We start from the raw sequence: 570 nt of genomic DNA on the forward strand, positions 1-570 counted from the left end.
CTAGGCACCGGAAGGGTGTTACAGCTGCACTATTTTTCTGATATATATTGCAAATCTCGGTTGTTTACCTGTCCTTGTCAGTAGGACCCGCTGAATAAACGATAGTTATCCATAACAGAGAGGGAGTTCCCTCATGAAGGGACCGGACATTATCGTGGTGTGACGGTTTGTATATCTCCATGACCCACTGGGTGCTGTCTATGCGACACCAGGTTAGTCAGTGTTTCGACGTCTGACGAACACAGTCTCCTGGTCCTCCAGGTTTGGGGTTGGAACATACGTGGCGATTTGTTCCGTAGAAATGGAATCGCATTTCCCGCCAAACAGCGCTGCCTTACAGTCAAGTGAACCGTATCCGGATGCTTTCATTGAGGACCCTAATCGTCCTTCTGTCCAGGTGTGGGCGCCCTGGCAGTATCCCAGCCCACGGACAACCGTGATTTGCACACTTACAAATAACCTCATGCTACACCGGCCGGGTCGCCTGACACCTCCGTTCTTTCTTTTCCATCCGCCTTCCTCTCACCACCCTATTAATAGCTCGCCTTGTAGGCCGGTCATTTAGGATTG

This window comes from Opisthorchis viverrini (genome assembly GCF_000715545.1).
Source record: "Opisthorchis viverrini unplaced genomic scaffold opera_v5_292, whole genome shotgun sequence".
Classification (NCBI taxonomy): Eukaryota; Metazoa; Platyhelminthes; class Trematoda; order Opisthorchiida; family Opisthorchiidae; genus Opisthorchis; species Opisthorchis viverrini.